This window comes from Pinus tabuliformis, chromosome 6, assembly GCF_031772625.1.
Source record: "Pinus tabuliformis cultivar Carrire ecotype Pingquan chromosome 6, CPIR1, whole genome shotgun sequence".
Taxonomy (NCBI): Eukaryota; Viridiplantae; Streptophyta; class Pinopsida; order Pinales; family Pinaceae; genus Pinus; species Pinus tabuliformis.
In genome coordinates, this window is record NC_142292.1 from 1,396,283,007 (window position 1) to 1,396,303,492 (window position 20,486).

General features: G+C 40.0%; 1 pseudogene; it reads left to right on the plus strand.

Moving 5' to 3' along the window:
* Positions 1-8,765: 8,765 nt before the first annotated feature.
* The window catches only part of LOC149263864 (nuclear transcription factor Y subunit C-3-like), a 96,746-nt pseudogene continuing 85,025 nt past the window's right edge, over positions 8,766-20,486 (plus strand).

A 20,486-nucleotide genomic window follows, 5' to 3' on the forward strand; every position in this document is an offset into this window, starting at 1 on the left:
GAGGAATGACTGGGACCTTATAATTCTAGTAGTTTTACGGGCTTATAGGACCACATGTAAAAAGTTGATAGGTCAGAAATCGTTAAGGTTAGTTTATGGGCAACAAGTTGTGATGCCCACAGAGGACGTCATGCCTAGCTTAAGGATAGAAAATTTTATAGATATGGCAGACCCATATATAATGAAGGAATGAATGGTACAGTTTATTGCTTTGGATGAAGACAGATTCATCTCAGGATTTCATCAACAGGTACAAAAGTCAAGAGAAAAAGTTTGGATTGATAGAGATATTAAGTAGAATAAGTTCCAAGTAAGGTACCTTTCTCTCCTTTATGACAGTGATATTGTAAAATTTCCAAGAAAATTCAAGATGCATTGGTTGGGCCGCTACATTATCAAGTATACTACTGATGGAGGCACAATTTGTTGGGCACCAAATTGGGCTATATTTCTGTAGCATTTATATCACCCTTTTTGACCTCTTTGCACTTATTTACCTATGTTTACTATGCTAAATATGCAAGGTAATTACCCCCTTTTTCTCTCTATTGGAATATTTTATTAATGAATTAAAGTCATGGGGTTTTCCTATTCACAGCACTAAACGTATGTTTTACCAAAACTTCTGGAGAATAGGAACCAATGCTTCAGCATCCCACAGCAGATCTACAATTCACAGTAACGACCAGCCATAAGGAGGTCGTGCAGCTGGAGTTGCATATCCCTGAACCATTCTTGGGCCTTTCACTGACCTTGTCTATCTGGTGTTGGTGCCATTTCAAACTAATGTACATTTCTGGGTATACGGTTACCAAGTTTTTGGGAATGATGTTGTTCTCCCTTGCTGTGTATAAGAGATAGGTTATTCCTGTAATTGGGGGAATCCCCATCGATATTGTAATAGCCCTTTACAGATTAATAAAATATCATCTCTTTTGCTGCTCCATTCTTTGCTATGAGTAACATAGTCTTGATCAAAGAGCTGGGCCACTCTTCTGATTAGGTGTTGCGTCTTTCTGTGTGTGTTATTTGTTATTTTATTCTTGCTATTATAATTCGTTAATTATTGTAATTGATCTTCTAGAGTTCTATATCTAGTTTAGTTTTATAGCAATGTTTTGAATCTTAATCGTGAACCCTTGGTTAGAACGAATTGTACTCTTGCCCCTACATATACCTTGCGTGTTGCCTTGAAAGGTTACACACTCGAATTGATAAATTAATGTAGGAGAAGGGTGAATAGATCCTTCATACCTAGATAACAACATTTTTGTGCCATTGCTGGGGAGGCTAACAAGGTGCGAGACACAATCCAGACCAACCAGAGGGTCAATCTCTCGTCCTGGGGAGAGAACAAGTTTTCTTACTCTCCTTTAGGTCCTAAGCATAGGTGTTCTTTTTCTTTGTTTTTTTGCTTTTCTATTTGGTTGGGCGACTCTCTTGTCCTAGGGAGGGAGGAGTCTATTGACGCCCTACTCCAGGCCCTGAGTTAGATTTATTTCTTTCAAACCCTTGTGTGTTTTAATTTTTGGAAACCCTAGCTTTTACCTTGGGGAGGGAGGAGTCTTTTGACGCCCTGCTTCAGATCTAGAAGTATTATGTCTTCTCGGAGGTGTGTATTTGTTCCTGGTTCTTGTCCTGGGGAGGGAGGAGTCCTTTGACGCCCCGCTCCAGGCCCTCAACCCTAGATTACTTTCTTTTAGCTGTCTCTCTTTTTGTAAGTTCCTTCGTCTTGGGGAAGGAATGGTCCTTTGACACCTTACTTCAAGACTAAAGAATTGTAGTTTGATACCAAGACCTTTACTCATATCAACATTTGTATGAATAGAGAACCAAATAAGAGGGGTAGAGGAAGAGCCCCAAAGAGGGGAGGACCGGGCTTGGGAAGAAAGACTTATATCCAGCAAATTATAGCAAAACTGGAATCGAAAGCATCCTCTCACACAACCATGAGACCAGGTGCATGGAGAGTAAAGTCCAAGGGACAATCAGTAGATCAACTAGTGCTATCTACAACATCCTTTGGTGATTCGATGTAGCAAGTCTGTCCAACAGTTGAGGAAACATCCAGCAGTATACCTGACCAGGGAAACCTTACGCTGGTAATAGAAGGGGAAGAGGTCACAAGTAGAAGATCAACAAGGTTAGACCACTCCAACACAGGAAATGAGGTCATATCTGAGGGATCAAGTCATCAAGATGCAGGAGAATGAAACAAAGGGGTACTTGCATCACCAAGGGACCAGGGAAGTGCTGTTAAAGCAACCCAAATCTGAGTGGTAAGGAATCATCAGCCATCTTCCATAGAGCCTGTTGAAATACCAAACAGTTATTGGAGGATATTTATGGCTCCCATAACCTCCACCATTGCGTTTCTAAGCGGGGATCTGGGTCTGGTGCACCCACAAAGCCTATTCCATTAGCAGCCCTACCAAGCTTTCATGGGCTTGTTTTAGACCCCAACATGTTTTTATTCAAATTCGACATAGTGTGCCGAGGGTATGACTACATTACGGACGCCTAGAAGTTAAAATTTTCCCTACTACATTAAAAGGGACAAATTTCCTAGAAAAATACCGGGAATAATTAAAATCCTGGAACATAAAGGAGGAACTTCTTAAGTTCACACAAAAGTAAGATGAGAGCTTGGAAGATTGTGTGGAACGATTTAAGTACATATTAGAGAGGTCAGTTCACCCCGACCTGGATAAGGAGATTTTAAAAATTGTCCTCCTTCAGGCTTTTCGTGAGGACTCTTTGGAACTGTTGAAGGTCACAGGGAAGGGAGACATCTCCAAGGAAAGCTTCGAAGTTATTTGTGAACTATGAATTCAGTGCTCAAGAGGGCTCGCAAGAAACAGACAATGCATTCGCTCAACAAATGTGTCTGGTGGGGATGTTACGAAGGCTAAAATCGAAAACTTGCTAGACAATTTGAGAATGGATATCTTGAGTACTCTATGAGCATAGATGGATATGCTACAAGTACAATAGAATCAGCTGGAATTGGAAAGGACCATGGATATATTCTTCTCGAAGTGTAGAAAGAAGCATCCAGAGATGGAATGTCCATTAAACTCCATAGATGAATGTACAATCTATGAGTTAAATCATGCAACAAGCTCATGTCCCTCCTTACTAGCCCTGAAAGCAATGTTTCAAGGGACAGGGGAAGACACGGAGCAACTGTACCTCATGGGGTCTAGAAAGCCATGGTAGCTTTGACCACCAATGGGAAATCAAGATATGTACTTCGATCCATCTCAATATTTCAATAATTTTGATATGAATCCTCAATCCATGCCTTATCCTCCCATGTGGCTGCAATACCAGTTTCCACCTTGGTAGCAGTGGAACCGTCAAGCTAGTTCAAGCTCCCCATGGGCTCCAACTAGGTGAGGATCCTCTCCTGGACAGTTTCCTCAGCCGATGCCATAGTAGCAACTCCAACTGCCCTCTAATGTGCCTCCTGGTAATCAACCTACCTATCCTTAGCTTCCAATACAACCTAACCCGAATGCTAATAACAAGGGAGTTCATCAAACCAACACTCTTAACCTACCTTCGTATAACATTTCTATTGTAGAGTTGTATGAAATGAATTTGCGATCAGGGTGGATAGTCAATGTTCAACCTCCAGTTATCATTGAACAACTTGATAGTGAAGGTAAGGGATCAGAATTAAATAATGAAGAACCAAAACAAATTGATAGAAACCAGCCGCCTCCTGCAAAACAATATCAATCTGAACCACCTTATCCAGAGGGACTAACTTTGAGTAAACCAAGCCCTCAAGCTGAATTCAATTTATTAAGTGAATTACAAAACTTATTTGTCAAAATTCCCCTGTTACAAGGTATGAAGGATCTACCGAGATATGTAAAGACTCTTAGGGAATATTGTTCAAAGAAACCTACAAAGAAATCCAAAGACCCCTTTGCTATTCATGTTATGGGAAAATTGTTAGATTTCATGGTGGGAAAGTCAATGCCTGTAAAGTATGGAGATCCAGGGAACCCAATTTTGACAGTACAAATTAATGGGGTAGAGGTTCTGAATGTGCTGGTAGACCTGGGTGCTACCATCAACGTTATCACCACTGAAACCATGCATACATTAGGTCTTTGTAACTTGAAACATACACCTATAGTGTTGGAATTGACAGACTGATCTACAGTAAAACCTGTAGGGAGGTTAGAAGTTGTAACAATTTCAGTGGATTCATGGCACTATCCCATAGATTTCCTTATTTTACATACGCAATCTTTGGTGGGCGGCCATCCTTTCATTTTGGGCAGACCATGGCTGGCTACTGTGGATGCTTACATTAGGTGTCGTTTAGGGCACATGGTTATTTCAAATGGGCACAACACTAAGAATCTAGTCTTATACCCACCTGCAGAGCAAAACCCATTGATAAAACCAACAAGTAGCAAGAAAATTTTATGTAGGAAAGAGTCTGAAACGAAAAATGAGGAATTGAGACCAATCCTCACTATTGGGTAGGCCCTTCAGTTAAAAATGGAATAAGAGGATGATGTAATCATCTCTTTCATGGATGATCCTTGCTCCATTTCATAGCAAAATCAACAAATCCTAGAATCTATCTTAAGCTGCGAGACACAAGAAACTATTGAAAGAACAAAAGGATCAGAGGATCTACTTGTTGATGCACCCCATGGAAGCGTCCCAGTGGAATTAGAACCAGGAAAAACCCTAAATATTAATCCAAACTTGTCACAATCCAAGAAGAAGAAACTTGTAGATGTCCTTCGGAAACATAAAGAAGCCTTCACTTGGGATTACTTAGCCATGAAGGGGATTCCTATTGATTTTTGTACCCATCATATATATATTAAGGAAGATTGTCGTCCTGTAAGACAACCTCAAAGAACAATGAACCATACATTGAAAATGGTTGTGAAATAAGAACTTTAGAAATTACTAGATGTAGGTTTTATTTACCGCATTTCAGTTAGCCAATGGGTTTCAACATTAGTAATGGTCCCCAAGAAGAACGATAAATGGTTGATATGCGTGGATCATAGAGAATTAAATAAGGCAATGCAGAAAGATCATTTTCCTTTACCATTTATTGACCAAGTTTCGAACACATTGGCCGGCAAAAAGTTCTTCTCCTTCTTAGATGGATTTAGTGGGCATAACCAAATCCAGATAACTCCTGAACATCAGAACAAAACCACTTCCACATGCCCCTAGGGAACATTCGCATATCAGGTCCTTCCTTTTGGCCTGTGTAACGCACCTGCAATGTTCTAGAGGGATATTTTGGGGATCTTCTCTGATTTGATGGATGACAGTGTTGAAATTTACATGGATGACTTTACTCCATATGGGGATTCATTTGTAGAAGGGCTAAAAAATTTAGAGAAAGTTCTCGAAAGGTGTATATAGGTGTGTCTCTCCTTAAGTACAGTAAAATGCCATATGATGATGGAGGAAGGAATTGTTCTGGGACATTTTCTCTCAGCTAAAGGAATCCGGATGGACCCGGCCAAGTTAAAGGTAATTTTGCACTTCCCAACACCCAAAACGCCCACGCAGGTACACAACTTTATTGGTTGTGCTGGTTGTTACAGGCATTTTATAGAAAATTTTGTGAGCATAGCACATCCACTTTTTCAATTGCTAACAAAAGATTCAGATTTTGTGTGGACAGGTGACTATGATACAACCTTTACGAAAATCAAGGAATTGGTCTGTAGCGCTCTAATCCTTAGAGGGCTAGACTGGGCATTACCTTTCCATATTCACATGGATGCTTCCCAAACAATGACTGGTGTAGTATTAGGACAGCAAGAGGACAGGGTACTATATGCAGTGTGCTATGTTAGTAAGAATTTGGCTCCTACCGAATTAAATTACACAGTGACCGAAAAAGAGTTCCTTGCTGTCATCTATGCCATCAACAAATTCCGGCACTACATTACTGGGTATCCTACCTTTGTACATACTGATCATGCAACTAGCAGGTACTTTTTGAATAAATCTATTACTCTTGGTCGCATTACAAGATGGCTTTTTCTACTACAGGAATTTGACATTACTATAGTAGATAAACCAGGGAAGGACAATCTGGTTGCAGATTTCTTGTCTAGGATAGAAAATGATGGTAACAATGCACTGATTGAAGATAATTTTCCAGATGAACATCTTTTTTCTATTTCTACTAACACTCCATGGTATGCAAATATTGCTAATCATCTTTCTGCAGGGAAGGTGCCTCGTAATCTATCATATAAGGAGCTAAGGAAGATTATTCATCAGAGTACCTGATATTCATGGACGGCAGGATATCTCTTTCATAGAGGGGCTGACCAGCAGATTTGGCATTCGTAGTCCACAACTGTTGTTACTGCCAGTGCCATTACTCCGTAACTGTTGTTACTCTGCCAGTGTCACTACTCCATAACTATTGTTACTCCGCTGGTGCTGCTACTCCGTAACTATTGTTACTCTGCTAATGCTATTACTTCGCTGGTGTTGTTACTCCGTAACTATTGTTACTCCACTGGTGCTATTACTGTGTAACTGCCGTTACATCGCCATTGCCATTACTCCCTGTTGTTGTTACTCCCTACTGCTGTTACTCCATGTTGTTGTTACTCCATCATACATTTTTCTATTACTCCACTACAAGGTAGGTCCCTAGGTACGTCTCTAATGAATTTTAAGGATTTAATTAAAGTATTCCAAAAAGACATTAATACGTGCCATGGATGACCGTAATTAAGTTGGTGGGAACCGTCATAGTAAACGATGGTGTACCATGAAAATGCATTCATGGCACATGATTCATACCAAGCTAAATCTAATGATTACGATACTTCGTAATCACAACCTCGACGCCTTGGAATGCATATACATACGTGAAGAGTCATAACCAGTGACCTCACCAGCATGCTGCATTAAACCACTAAAATATCCAATAGTACCGCCATAACCTGCCATCATTCTCAAACATACCAGTACTGTTTTCATCCATTTCTCCAAAGTGACCATGACATTATTACAGTTGCCAATGGTTTGGATCCCTGTCATTTTCCCCTACCAACTAATTGCATTCACCGTGCTAATCGCGCCTCTACAGCAATGGGTGGATGGTTTGTGCGGCATGAACTAGAAGATACAACGAGAGTTTGGAATAGTCAGGAGGTATGGTAGGTCTTTGAGAATGTAGGTTGGAACATCTACTTTGACACATTGAGAGGGTTGGATGAAGAAATTGTAGCAGAATTTGCACTCAACCTGGGAGAAGAAAGCTCTCGGGTCTGCCGGGATAGAAGTCCCTACTACCGAGGAAGCCATTGCAGAAGTTAGCAGGCTCCCTCAAAATGGACAACGATGGTTTTCAAGAAGGACTTCCTCCAAGAGTTTCCCGAAGCCTTTATTCAAGCAGGAGAAATCATCGCACAGAAGGGTCGAGGATACGACTGGCACTTGCTGCCACATCCATGGGGAGGGGTTGTAGAGTTTATCATAAAATATGTAACCTGTGAGGGGATATACTCCACTATATTCAAATATCATCTCCAAATATTAGCTCACCTCTGATTCCCCCAAGCAGAGGCCTTTTCACTAAATTTTCCTTATTCCTTACTAAGAACTCTTCAACTGATGGCGCATTTAGCTCAAAGGTCGCAACAAGTGTTGGCGGTCATTACCCAGCATTGGCTGATCCAACTGTTGGTGATGAATGCCATAAGACAAATCTCGATTCCGTGGGAACTATTTTAGGATTCCACAGAGGAAGAGATAGCAGCTGATGTGGCCACCAGGGAAGATGAGCTAGAAGCCATGGAGGAAGAAAATGTAGGAGAATATGATTATGTTGACCAGGAGGAGACAAAAGAGATGGAGATGGAAGTTAAAGAATTCGAAGAAGAGGCTACTCCCCAAGAGCAAGCCGAATTTGTGAAACCAATGGAGGATGCAGCTATCAACATAGAAAGGCCCACTAGTACCATGACCAAGGTTGATCCACAAGAACCAACCTCAACTATGGAGCTAGCAGAGTAAATTTTGCATGACAACCGCAGAGGCAATACCACAGCAAGAAACGACAGGAGAATCAGTCAATATTGCGACCGAAGGGACCCCACAAGGACTCCATGGCGCCGATGGAGGAAGAAAACCCAAGCGAAGAAGAGATCATGACCACCCCGACCATAGAACCAATGGAAGAAGAGGAACTAGGACAAGAAGGGCTCAGAACTAGAAAAACCATGGAACCTGTGGAGGAAGCTCTAGGAGAACTAGGGCACGAGGCTGGCACTTCTCCACAAGAACCAGTGTCAAACTTGGGACCGAACACTGAAAATCCCTGCCAGTTTTCCTTTTTATCCTCCATCCCAAGAGGAGCAAGGGTATCTCGTCCCCCTCTGCATACAAAAGAAGATATCGTTGTTCCTCTTGCCTTGAATTTATCATGAAGACAACAATCGGATAGGGTAGATGCTACTTAGGTGACAGGCACTTTGGAGCCTGAAAGGAGAGAAGAAGCAGAGGTCCCTGAGGCTGGGGAATCGGGAGGGGTTCCAACAGACACATTAACAAGAGGGAATATCACAAGGGCACCATCGGTCATGGTGAGCACCCAACAAGGGGAGGTAATCGTTGGTTAAGAGGAGGGACCAAGTGAAGTGGTCCTGATGAATGAGCTAGTGTTAAAACTAGGCAAGAAGGCTGTGAAGCAAGAAGTAATTGAGGAATAATGGACAATGGAGGAAAACTCGATAGTCGGCATGGTAGAAGCTGTCCCGGGGGATTTACCTCCAGCTGCTGAAACTAAGGAAGTTTTGGTTAAGCAGGAATGGGTAGAGCTGTGTGAACAACAAAGACTCCTTGTCAAGCAAAAATACCAGCTGTAATTTAAAGAGACAATACGGCTTAAGATGAAGGTCATGAAACTAAGGAAGCAAGTACACAAAATGCAGAAGCAGATGAAGAAATACAGGTGACAATCCAAGAAGTCCAAGGCAATAGGAGTAGAAGTAGAGACTTAGGTGGACAAGATAGCCACAACCTCTGCTACCACTCAAGCAGACCCGTTCGAGTGATTGTTTGAAGACTGTGAGTATGCCTTAACGGCCAAAGTGCAGACTTGGAAATATACTGCAGCTCAGTATCAAAATGAGGTCAAAAGAACTCAGGAATGAGCCTCCACAAACATTTTTTAATATGTGGAGCACATAGATGTCATGAAATTGAGGCATGCTAAGCAGCAGCTCAAGATGGAGCAGCTAGAAAAGCAAGTGGCAGAGCTGAAGACTGACAAAGAGTAGATGTTTAACCTGGTGCAAGAGGTGATGGGATGTTGTCCCCTTGCTTCTTGTTATTCTCTATTATTGCATGAACATTTTATTTTATTTTGCATCGAGAGAATTAAGAATGAAATTATTCATGAAATAGAGGACGATGTACAATTCCTCTACATAATGAGGAGCCATGACGTTCCAACTCAGCATTTGATGTGTGAGTTTTACCTACATGGGTATCTACTATGCATGGACAGAGAATTTAACCTAGTCCCATATGTGTTGGAAATTCATTTAAGCGCCCTCACCTCTTATACTTTTAATCATATCAGCTGGCAGAAGGCCTTTAACACATTTGAGTCCAATCATGTCACAAAGCCATTTATAGTAAGAGGAGAACATGAAGTCAATCACCATGTTCACTAAACAAAACACTTTTTTGGGAATTAAGAGGAACATAGAAAGAATGTTGAGGACACAGAATAGGTGCCTTGATCTTTGTGTTAGGTAATTGGTCACATTTCAAGGTGAGGCCCTTGATTGCTGTCAGAAAAGGTGGAAGATGTCACCTACAACTATTCGGAACAGGGAACCTTTTGGGGCACCAAATTTTGCATGAGCGCTCCCCAGGGTTCCGAGGTATGTGGCATGTGTCCAAACATGCGGGGTCCGGTGGATGGCGACCTAGTTTCAGTTCCCCACTATCTAGTTTCCAGTAGAATATTACACCCCCATCATATAATGTTCCGGGACATTGGTGGAAGGAAGTCCTACTCTTAGATGGTTTTAAAGTTCCACGGATAGAGATGGCCGAAGAGTACGATCTCACCCAACTCCAGGAGGTGAACAATCTACAAAACCCAGACCTGTGGAAGCGACAAACTGCATGAGGGCATGCATAAGGCTAGTTGGGGGGAGATGTTGGGCACCAAATCGGGCTATCTTTCTATTGCATTTCCATCACCCTTTTTGACCTCTTTGCACTTATTTACCTATGTTTACTATGCTAAATCTGCAAGGTAATTACCCCCTTTTTCTCTCTATTGGAATATTTTATTAATGAAGTAAAGTCACGTGGGTTTGCCTATTTGCAACACTAAAATGTATGTTTGACCGCAACTTTTGGAAAACAGGAACCAAAGCTTCAGCATCTCGAAGCAGATCCACAATTCACAGTAATGACCTGCCATAAGGACGCCGTGCAGTTGGAGTCGCAGATCCCTAAACCATTCTTGGGCCTTTCATTGATATTTTCTATCTGGTGTTGGTGCCATTGCAAACTAATGTACATTTCTGGGTATATGGTTACTAGGTTTTGGGGAAAGATGTTCTTCTCCCTTGTTGTGTATAAAAGACAGGTTATTCTTGTAAATGGGGGACTCCCCATCGATATTGTAATAGCCCTTTATAGATTAATAAAATATCATCTCTTTTGTTGCTCCATTCTTTGCTGTGAGTAACGCAGCCCTGATCAAAGAGCTGGGGCTGCTCTTATGATCAGGTGTTGTGTCTTTCTGTGTGTGTTATTTGTTATTTTATGCTTGCTCTTACAGTTCGTTAATTCTTGTAATTGGTTTTCTAGAGTTATGTATCTAGTTTAGTTTTACAACATTTTTTTTTAATCTTAATCATGAACCCTTGGTCATAACGAATTGTACTCTTTCCCCTGCATATACCTTGCACGTTGCCTTGAAAGGATATGCACTTGGATTGATAAATTAATGTAGGAGAAGGGTGAATAGATCGTTCATACCTGGATACCAACACAGTTCAAATAGCAAAGTTAAATGGAGAATTTATCCAAGGAAGAGTAAATGGTACCAGGTTGAAGATTTATAGGGACAACCTTGTCCCTACAACCTTGTTGTAAAGAAGAAATGGGAAATTCTTATTGCCACCTATGGTTGAAAGTGGGCACTGGACTATAAACTACACTGTAGAGAGCTTCGACATAGGAATTTACTTCGACACAGTGTGGATTATGTCAAAGTACATAGGAGTTGTGACCCAAGATGGGATGTTTTTTACAATATGGATGTGTCAAATTTTACCACAAAAATATGGCTGTTAAAACAGAAATTTAACATTAAAATACATGAAATTTGCAATTATGAGGACATGTTAGCAAGATCTAAGGATAGATATGTAGCTAATGAATAGAATCAGAGAACAATATGAACAAAATATAAGTTAATGATGGGATTGGAAACTCAAAATTGCTATAAAAATATGCCTCCTTCTCAGGTTAAACACTTTTTTGAATTGAGAATTTGAGTCTTGAGAGTGCGAAGAAATTGTAGAAGCTTTAGCTGTCATATGTGGTTTGAGTGTTCTTGGGAGAACTTGTGCGTAATTTTCATGAGAAAGGCTTATCTAGAATTATGGAGGCTGCGTGGTATTGCTCATTGTGGTATACCACTAAAGCATCACTCGCACATGAGAATAGAATAATTTTTGTGTTATATCACATGGGCTTTCAAATGCTAGTGAAACATCACCCTCAAATCTCACTGAGCTTATCCGAGAAGTATAGCTCTGTGGTGAATTTCAAGGCAGATTTTCATAAAGTGTACATACAGGCACATAGGGATACAACGAAGAAATGGCATGCCTATTATAGACATATTTGGGCACAACAACCCCAAACTCATATGTCCATAAACTAAGGGCTCCTTAAGTCCATAAAAGTGTTGTTTCATACCCTAAAGGATCATCGTCAACTGATTACATCATTTCCCAAAAGTTCCACCTGAAAAACTATTCAGAACTCGCCAAAACTGGACCATACAGACTACACCATGGGCAAGGTGCGATGCATATTGACTGCCTAATTGGCCAGGTGCAATGGATACTGAAGTGGCCTTCTGTGGGGTGTGATGAGCGAGAATAGAAAAATGGAAGAAACATTTTTCAAGGTGGATGATCATGGAATCTTCCAAAAACTTCTCCTGTGACACTTGCATCTTTGAATTCACCCAGGGATGAGTAAGAGATCATTGAAATCTCCAAGTGGAACCAAGAAATATCAGTGGAATGACACTAATCAAAAACCCAGAGCTGACTCACACCCTTGCAAGACATCTATAAATGGATCCCTCATCTGAGAGATGTAAAGGCTGGAATTTTGTATTTTGTAAGGAAGTGTTGTTGGTTAGCTGGTGAGAAGAGACATTGCATTGTTAAGTGATTTGCTTGTTCATGAGGTGAAGAGGGCTTCTACAACTGGGAGGATGATGCTGGATCAGACAGTTGGGTTGTAATCCTCTCTTACATTACTATTAATAAAGTTCTTTGAGTTTTACTCCGTATAATTTTGTATTTGTGAATCTTATTGTTTGTGAATGCAATTGTATGGTCAACGTGTTTCTAATTCTGCATTGTTTATGATGTTTTAGATAGAGATGGTTTGTTGTTACTTTGACTCTATAGGTACTCATTGAAGTGGGACAAGTAGGAGAGGAGTGGTAAATTCTATCAAGGTAAGGAGAAATCAAGATAGGATCAAAGTGGAAGATCCAGGTTGGTCCTCTTTTCTTCTCTTCCATCTATCACACTTAAAGGAACCCTTGAAAATATTTCATTGTTTGTTTCTAAGATAGCTACCTGTCTTAGTGGGACTAGCAGTTCAAATTGACAATAGTTTTCCCTAAAACAAAATGGCGACTCCTCCGGGGAACGAATAGTTTGTTTTGTTTGTTTATTGTTTGCTTTATAAACTACAGACACAGGCTGAAGTTAGCCAGATAGCCTTCGAAACGCCTTCGCTATGAAATTGAGAAGTAGATAGACGCTGCTTTAATCAATCTCCAGGTTGGTTTATGAACTGAACATTTGAATTACAAAGCATCCTAAGTGCCTTTGTGGTAGCTCAGAACCTCATCAAATCTTACCCTTATGCGTTTTTTTTACTGTCCATCATTACTCAACCTAAATCACTGAACTTAGCTACAAATTTTGAGCAAAAACCAAGCTCAGTTTTGCTCCTTGGTCCATCACACTGTCTGTAATTGTGAAACTTAGATGCATCACACCTCCCACGTGTTGTAGGTGAGATGCATCCCTGTTTCCCTGTGTTGCAGGTGCGGTGATTGAGTCATATTGTTTTCTTCTCTGAAATTTGGTTTTTCCTCCTTGTTTTCAGCTTTATTCAGTAATTTCGTTGTTCATCATCAGTACCTTCTTGCTGTAACCATCTTCCTTCATATTATTTCAGCCTCCATCAGTTAGGAATTGTAAATGCTTTTGTGTATTTGTCAATCATTTACAGTTTTCCTTTGTCGAAATTAGCCTAATCGAACTGTTGTTTTTGATGCAAGTGTCGTAATTGTCATTCTGAATCAAAAGAAGAGTGTCATAAAGTCTTCCTATTCTAGATAGTTGATTGTACTTTTGTCATTGTACTTGATTTGAAATTATTAGTATTTGAAGTGTCGAAAATAGTTTTCAATTCAGAATCGGAAGTGTCATCTTAGTCTTCCTTTCATTTTGAAAAAAAAATTGTTAGTACTGTCAGTTTGAAAGAAAATAGTTCAGATCTGTACTTAGCTTTCGTTTTGGCATTCACACATTAAGGAAGCGGAAAAAAATACATGCATGTGCATCTACATTTTGACTACTTGCGAAATTTGATTTAGGAAGGTGCATTTAATGTGTGCTCTATGCTCTTTGCTGAAAGAAAAATCATGATCTTCTTTCCTTTGTAGCTAGGATTTTCATTGCTAAAAGAACATAAACGACTGTTTATCATTTTAGATTTCATATTTAGGAATTTCACATCTACATCACGCGGTGAACCCTGAAATACAAACTTCTAAGCAATATCAACTCTAAAATAAACCTCAATGAACATAAAAATGCTTTGGAACCCAAAGCAACACATCTAGAAGTCTAGGCTAGAGACGTGTTCCAGTGTCGTAAAACTTGGTAACTATCATTTTCATTGAAGGTTGGGTGATTCCTCATCTTGGATACGACAAGTGCCAATACAGACTTGTGCTCCACGTACCATCGAGTATATATTGGGAGACCATAAGAGGCTGATACCCTTTATCCTCAGGAAGTCGTGTCTTCCGCCCTATCGATCGTAATGCACTAAACAAAACATTCAGGAAGATTGACTGTCGTACATAAGTCCTTGGTAATTTCTCTATTATTTATCACCAAGGTGTGTTTTGCAATTTTACGATCAGCTTGGTAAACCCTCTGTCTAGACTTTTAGAGCAGTCACTTTCGTTCTTTTTTTACTCCTCAAAATAAAAGGTCCATCTGAGCACTTGTCACTTCAAGCTCATTAAAAATTGAAGGCAACTAGAGTCACCTTTAGCTTTTTCCTGACTCTTAAAAATTGAAAAAGAAAGTTTCGTCAAAGTGTCTTAAAATTCATTTAAATCAGAATAACATTTTCCCCCTTTTAATTTTTGAGTTGATCAAGTAATCTGCAATCGCGGAAGAAAGTCAATCAAAACCCTGTCGTTCACGGAGACTAGCGAGTCAACTGTCTTTGACCCCAGCAATGAAACCATCCTAGGTAAAGAATTCTCGTTTAACTGAGTCAAATTCACCTCATTTATTTGAAACTTGTGTTTCAACATCATCAAAGACTACAATTACTCAAATTATCTCTGGTACATCTGCCTTTACAGAAGAAGTTTCACAGTTACAAGAGGACATTAGAACTAACCCTAGTGTAATGGTAGACACCTCTATTCCTGAAGCAGCTCCACCTAGGACTGATCTAGATACTGAAGTTCACTTGCTTGAACATCTGGAAGTTGAATTCTAGAATTCAAAAGGTGTCACCCCTCCAGTATTTGTTACTGCAGAAGATACACTTTCTTCGGCTCCAGAAATATTTTACGGACCTTATGGTCTACCTCTTCCACCTGGATTGATTGCTATAGAAGAGATTGTATAGGATATTCCACCCAGTACTCTAGTGCATTTTGGAACTGGGATCCACTTACATCCTTCTACTACAGAAGTTAGTTCTTTTTCATCTTAAGTTCTTGTCGAATTCCTAGGAAATATTTTGGATAGACTAAACATGTTTGAACAACCATCAACATCTATGACTGTGTCAACTAACATAGCTATCGTGGAGCTTCCTGCTACCATTCCTACAATGATTGCTGGTATACCATCTATCCTAGCTAGTTATCAACAATAAGGTAGAGTCCAATCAGGGACTGTTTCGAAGACATGGTCTGTTCCTATTTCTTCATTCGGAATATCGTATGGTATTTCTTATGTTGAAACTCAACAAGTTGATCCAATGTGTCTTCAAAGGCCAATCTACCCTTTAAGTACTGGATTACCACCATATGGGGGGTAGTATGCCTTTTCATTGTTCCTTCCTGGGGAATAACCATATGAGAGTTTAAAAAAAAAATTAGGCCAAACTGGAATTAAATCCAGCGGTTGGAGACCAATACTGCCTCAACAACCAAGGTTGTATATTCAATGCAACTAATCCATCCTGTGTCGAATATTCCCACTACACCTGCTATTATGACTGTATCGCAAGTACAAGCGCTACCTGTTGTATGTCAACCTCAAGCCTCTCAGGTTGCAATACAACAGCCTCTCATCTCAGTGATTCAATCACAACTTCAGGTTAGTGCCTCCTTATTTGGAGCGACTCAGGCCCAAACAGGTACTATCACTCCACAACTTGGTTAATCATCCAGTATTGAACAACAGCAAATGGTCCAACAACCATGGGTGGTATATCAAAAACCGTAATTCTAGCAGCCATACCAAGGACCGGAGCAACAAGGCTTTGTAAGTAATGGGAAATCCCATTTCCAAAGTGGTTATCAACAACCATACTATAATGGTTATGCCAATCAACCTTATCAAAGTTACTATAATCAAATACATTATGATGGTATGCAATGTCCTACTACTCAAGCGATTCCATCTTATCCTGGGTATGCTTCACCTAACCTGAATCAACAGTTGACCTTTCTAGCAACTCTAGAATTACCAGATCTAAACCAGTTGACAAATGATCCAATTGCTTACGTTCCTTGGTGGCCTGATGTTCCTCATAAACTTCCCTATGATATTCCTAAATTTAATGGAAATCCAGGTGAAGATCCATCGAATCATGTAATGACATTCCATTTGTGGTGTTCATCCAACACCCTAAATGATGATTCGATTAGGCTTCACCTTTTTTAGCGAACATTAACTAGTCCGGTAGCTAAATTGTATATAGAATTGCCTAGAGCTTCATTTGATGACTTCAGCACCCTTGCCACTACCTTTTTAACCCATTTTCAGTTACCCATAAGGTACGAAACAGGGACAAAACTCCTTACCAACTTTAAACAGACGAAAACCACTCACATATCTGATCATATTCATCAGCGGCAACGTCATCGAAGAATGGTAAAGACATACGTTCCTAATCAGCTTTTAGCTGAATGGTTTATAAAGTCATTGTTACCCTCTATCACAAAGGATGTGGCTAAGGGAGGAGTTGTCAGTAAAGAGCAAGTCATTGCTCATGCGCAATATTTAGACTTGATCTATACTCAGTCTGGCATGCTCTACGACAAGATTCCTGAAGATCCTATACTGGAATTTTCTATTCCTCCCCCTCCTAAATCAAACAAAGACTCTCATGATAGCAATGGAGTAATAGGTACGAAAAGCACGAAAATCGCAAAGGCTACATCTAAGAAAGCCCGTACGGTTTCTAGTCAAAAAGCAGATTAAGTACCTCTCATCTCGGAGGTCAATGCCGTGTCAACCGACAAAGGAAAAAATCCTAAGCAACCAGGGGGCAAGAAGAAAGGGACAAACAAAAAGAAGAAACAGGAGGATTCAACTCTTGAGAAACCTTCTGGAAACCCTACTGGAAAGAAGAAACCTAATCAGCCATGTTTCATATGTGATGAGGAAAATTACACAAAATATTGTCCACATCAAGCTAAAGTCAAGAAGTTTTTCAAAAGGACTTCAAATACCTCAGCGGTATTGACTGATCCATTTCCAAATCCAGAAACTAACCTGGTTGCTAGTGATCGTGCTTCCCCATCCCAAGTGCTTATGCTATCCATCTCAAAACAACAAAATTATGCTTTGATATCTACAAGGAATAAAGATTATGGAAATCCACAATCGTCAAATGTCAAGGCTATAGATCAACCCAACAGTTCGACAAAAACTTCACAAAAGGTTGTTCCACCAATCATTCCTGAATTAACAATAAAACCACCTAAGGGAGTAGTACATAAATCGACATTTAATCCTTGTGCTTGAGCTGCACAGAATTATAATATAGTGGAAGATATGGTCCAATTGCCATCTGCTATGTCGACACTTGAATTACTACAGAATTGCCCCTCCCAAAAGTAGGCTTTGTTATTAGCGATAGGTGGGATTGATCCAGCAGATTCCAATCTAGTGGCCTTTAATCATAAAGGATATGAACCTCACTTACCAGCCCAGCTTGCCTTCCTTATGCAGATAAAATCTCTCAACAAAATTGTTCATTGAACAATCATTGATGAGTGGGCATCTACCTGTATTATGTCAATGAGTTGCTGGAAAAATTTAGGCTCACCACCCTTGTCACGATCATCAATGACATTAAATGCATTCGATGGAAGAACATACATGCTGTATGGGATATTAAGTAACTTTCCAGTTGAACTGGGGGGAAAGACAGTAGAAATTGAAGTCGAGGTCATTTATGGAAACCTTGACTACAACATCTTGCTAGGAAGCCCCTGGATTTATGCTATGGCCACCATTGTGTCAACATATTTTAGAAAGATTGCATTTCCCTTCCGAGGTGGAATTACAATCTTTGACCAACTAACCTTTTTCCCCAACAGTTCATAAGCTACTGGAAGCATTCTGTTGATCTATGGAAGTTCTCAAACTCTTCAACATGTCGGAGTAGGTCTCCTAAAAGTCTCATCCTTAATGGCTACTTTTGCCCTCCCGCCTCCAAGTAATCTGGTAGAAGTGGCCACAGTGGAAACCTGTCATATGGTATCTTCTACATCATCAAAGATTAAGAAGAACTCTGACCATTTTGATAGTGTGGATCATCGTGAGGTATTTCCCCCAAGCCCTGCCATACTTGCATCATCTGACTATCAATTCAGTTATGTTGTACATTATGTACTAGGGGCATTGGAACCAAATATTTCCTTCATTACCCTTTATGAGTTGTGATCAAAGGTTGCCATAGGATAGTTCGTTGACTGGTGTCAACCTCGTTAAAAAATGAAACCAAGGATCAGAGCAAAATTCCTTGTCTTGTGTCAAGCTCATTAAAAAATGGAACAAGGCTGAGCAAAGTTTCGAGTCGAGTCTTTCACTTGATATCGTAAAGGAACCTTCATTCCATCCACCTAATTACTGCGAGTAGTCTGGTGAATGTAACAAAGCTTAGGGGGAATGCACCCTTGTCTATTTTGCGGACAAACCCAACTGTAGAGATAAGTTTCCCTGTAAGTTACGTGATCGGTTCGAGTGGCATTTCACCTTTTCCTATTTGGCAGACAAAGTGCAGGGAGTGTTTTGTCTAAGTATTGACAGAAAATCATCCTGCTTAACCACAGTAAGTTTCCATATGGTTATTGAAGACTTTTTTTTTTATGCTGGGGGCATGCAAACCTTTTTATACAAGAAAAAAACAACCAATTTCATTTTTTAGATTTTTAGCGTTTTTAGCTTTTTAGCTTTATAGTTTGGTTGTTCCTAGCTTATATAAAAAGGAAAAAGAGTAATGTTCTCATAAATATCAAGCTCATTAAAAAGTCAACCTGCATTGAGCACATGTTGGCACAAGGTTCAAGCTCATTAAAAAATAAACCCGCCTTTGGTAAATAATGTTTGCGATCTCTTTGCTATCTGCCCTTTTGAACTTTGGTTATGTTCCTTCTGTCACCTCCATTTCATTTGGCCGACCATATGCTTCCACTTGATTGTCTTGATTGTTTACCCTTTTGAGGAACATCTGCGACAAGTGATTCTAATTGCAACCCTATTCACACTACCATGTTTTGGAAGTTCCAAACTTACCTGGAACCAGCGGCTACCTAGAAATACCATTCGTTTCTCGAAAACGAGTCTCTTTTAAACTCTTTTTAGACTCGTTAAATATAAAAAGATTGTTGGGCTATTGGCCTTCCCAGCTCATTAAAGTAAGGGGAACGCCATCCCTCTCATATATTTTAATATTTTTAGACTTGAGGGATTATTAAACAAAAGGATCGAGCAGTTGTATTGGTCGGCTCATTGAAACTATCGAAAAGTCATCCATTTCATATTATTTTACACTTTTTGGGAATTAAGGGATTATGCCATGCAAAAGGACTGTTGGAGTCTCCTTTTCATCCATTTTCAAACTCTCTAAACATGAAAAGGATCGAGTTATCTTTGTCGTTAAACTCGTTAAATCAATAGCGTCAAACTTGTCCACCAAGACAAGAACAAGTCTTACTGACGTTAGGCTCGCTAAACACAAAGCGACAAGTTTTCCCGAAGGGAAAATTATAGACCAAGAATATGTTATCCTCCTCAAGCTTGTCAAAAATAAAGACGTATTGGTCAGCAATGACTGGGGAAAAATGGGAAGAAAACTTGAAGAACTCTATTGGTAGCAAGTCGCTCTTGAACATGACACTTTCACTCCATCACCGTGATTGAGTTGGGTTGGGTTTTTCCGTTTACTGTCACCATTGGTCCACTGTGCCATCCATGGGGTTAACACTACCAGTCCATATCAGTGTCGCAAATATCTTCAAGAGAAGTCATTCAGAGAATTCACCATCTAGCAAATGCCTCATCCACTGCATTACATCCACTCTTCATTTTCATGGCCGCAATTCCTGAACCTCATATCATCAGATCGTTTTCACCTCCACAAAAATCATTTGCTCCTTTTCACATCATAGATGTGGGATACATCGAGGCCCTCCTATGATAGGTCACTTATTGTTGAAATTAGCTCATTATCCAAGAATTTGACTTAGAAACAACCCTTTTAGTACTTTGAAGCTTGCATGCCTCAATGGCAAGTTTCTCACTTACGGCGACAGGTTTACATCAATGACCTTCGACTGAAAGACTTTGCATGGTGTTTGACATCGGCTCATATATTCACACCATGTGAATTGTACTATAGTACCTTGAGGGTCATCATCATTATTTGTGACTCCTCTCGTGTCTATTAACAACTTACAT